Source organism: Euphorbia lathyris, chromosome 4 (assembly GCF_963576675.1).
Source record: "Euphorbia lathyris chromosome 4, ddEupLath1.1, whole genome shotgun sequence".
Taxonomy (NCBI): Eukaryota; Viridiplantae; Streptophyta; class Magnoliopsida; order Malpighiales; family Euphorbiaceae; genus Euphorbia; species Euphorbia lathyris.
This window is the reverse complement of record NC_088913.1, coordinates 53,655,001-53,657,929: the sequence shown is the minus strand read 5'-3', so window position 1 is coordinate 53,657,929 and position 2,929 is coordinate 53,655,001.

Sequence of the window (2,929 nt, the reverse complement as noted above, 5' to 3'; positions counted from 1 at the left end):
TTCTACCAGCATTACTGGGACATGGTAGGGTCTGATGTGGTAACCTCTTATCTTGGTTGGCTGAACTGAAGTCAATGCCCGGAAAACATCCTTGATACTACTATCGTCCTTAATCCAAAAATCACAAAGCTTGAAGAGGTCACTGATCTCTAGCCTATTGCACTCTACAACATGCTCTAGAAAGTTCTTTCCAAGGTCATATCCAACAGGTTGAATGGAGTTCTATGCTTGATCATCTCTCTGACTTAGAGTTCTTTCATCTTGGAGAGGCTTATTTCGGGTAACGTCATGCTTGCCTTTTAGGGTTGTAAATGAGTCAAGCCGCTCATGAGCGGCTCGGTGGTCGACTCGATAAAAGCTCTGCTCGACTTGGCTCGATTTGCTCACGATTTATTGTCTCGATTCATAAACAAGCTGAGCTTGAGCATGCCAAAGCTCGGCTCGAAAGCTCTCGAGCAGGCTCGATTAGAACATTTATGAAAAAATTTTAGTTTTGCAGAAAACTATTTAGTTTTGTGTTAGTTCACAAATATCTAAACTTAATATTATTTCATAGACTATTAGATGAGTTCGTTCACAAACATAATAAAATGAGTAATAGACGAGCTATTTGTAAGCATATTGTTTGTTTATTCATGAACTTTGCTTGTGAGCTTGTTTACGTACACAATTAAAGAACTATTTGCAAGCAAACTTATAATTATAACTAATGATTTACTCACAAACAATTCATGGTCAGATAATTTTCTTAATGAACCAAGTTCAAGAATTTTGGGCTCGAAGCTCGGCTCGAGCTCATTTATTTTCTAATGAGTTGAGCCGAGCTTGAGCAAGCCAAAGCTCAGCTCGAGCTCGTTAATTTTATAGCGAGCCGAGCTTGAGTAGGCTAAAGCTCGGCTTGATTATAGTCCTAGTGAAGTTAACCATTTTCTGAATAGGAAATCACATGGTAAATCAGGTTTTGCTTCACTCAAGCTGGATATGTTCAAGGCATATGATAGGGTGGAGTGGGAATTTCTTTAGGTTATGATGAGGAAGCTTGGGTTTTCTAATTGGTGGATTAGTTTGGTGATGCAATGTGTGACCAAGGCCACTTATCACATAGTCAACGGATCAAACACAGTGGGCCAATTATGCCCAGTCGAGGTCTCGGACAAGGGAATCCTATTTCTCCATATTTTTTTCTAATTTATGTTGAAGGTATGTCGTCTTCTCTCTCCTCGCTAGAGGAGGTGAGTCATTTGCATGGTTGTCGGATTGCTAGGTCAGCCCCCTCTATCTCTCACCTCTTTTTTTCGCAGATGATTGTTATCTGTTTTTATGGCTTCAAGACAAGAATGTGAAGTGGTGAAGCAATGTTTGTACCAATATGAAAGAGTGTCTGGTCAGCAAATTAATTACTCGAAGTCTGCTATCTCATTTAGTAAGAACTGCTCTTCAACGATTTGTTCAGATCTTAGCTCTGTATTTAATATTTCATTCATGGTTTTTCCTGGCAAATATTTGGATCTTCCCTCGCTAGTGGGAAGGAATAAATCTTAAGTTTTTCGGTACATTGTGTAATGTGTGTAGACGCGGTTGAATAGTTGGAAATCCAGGTTCTTATACCGGGATGGTAAGGAGGTACTTCCCAAGTTGGTCATCTAGGCTCTTTCGTCATATGCTATGAGTTTATCTTTGATTCCTCAGTTACAATGTTCGGATATTGAGAAGATGACAAACTCCTTTTGGCAGGGTTCGGGAGGCTTAGGGGGTAGGGGGCTTCATCAGAAAGCCTGGGATAAGTTATGTACTCCGAAAGAGTCGGGTGGGATCGATGTGCGTTCATCGACTTCATGAAAACCAACCTTTGAATTAGCGAATGGGAACACAAAGCAACACGGTAGTCTTGATTTCGCCGATATTAGTCACCTGAGTGGAAGAGGATGGCGGCGCCTGCACAAGATTTGAAAGAACAGAAGCAAAAGAATGCTTCGGAGCAAGCGATTGAACGATGGAGGAGTTGGAATTGCCAAAGAAACTTATACTAGGATTGAAAAGGAAAGCAATAACTACACAGTCCTCCAAAGGAGGGATAGACACAAGACCCTCCATGAGATCAACAAAAACCGCCAGAGAGCAATCAGAGGCCAAGATCATGAGTGGCTATGGTTTCATAAAACCAACCATGAACCAAGATCTAAATCAAAACCAAAAAATAAGAAAATATGGAAACACAAAATAATGTGTGAACTAATCAGATTAGGACAAACTTTTTAATCTCATAAAAAAAAGAAGAAAAGTGTAGATAATCTTTAATTTCTGAGAAGAAGAAACCGGATCGGAAAGCATCAGAAACCAGATCAGAAGAGAGAGGGTTCGATCGAGATCGGCGGTGGTGCCGCAGCTGTGTTCTATCAGATCAGAAAGAAGATCGATGGTTGTGATGGTGTTGATCGCATGTGCAAGACGAAATAGAACGATGAGAAGGAACGATGTGCAATAAGGAAAGACAAGATGGAACGACGCTGTGCGAGATGAGGAGAGCACTGGGAAAGGATGCATAATGGAGGAACGATGGAGGAGGAACAGATGGAAGAACTGCGATGGAGGATGGAGATCGATCGCTAGTCAGATGATGGCAGCTAGCTGCATTGAGAAGTCCCTTAGTTTAGGTTTTCCTTCTCCTCCTATTGGTCCATCTCTGTCCCACTACCGAATAGGGGCCTAGTATTGATTGAGCGTTACAATGATAAATTTGAAATCAATTTCAACTTTGGGCATTTGGTCTAGTGGTATGATTCTCATTTTGGGTGCAAAAGGTCCCGAGTTCAATTTTCGAAATGCCCCTTTTGTTTCTTAAAAGCATTGTCTCTCCCATATTTTATTTTACCCCTTTTAATCCTCATTTTCTATCTCCCATCTTTTCTTTTACCCCTTTGTTCCTCAT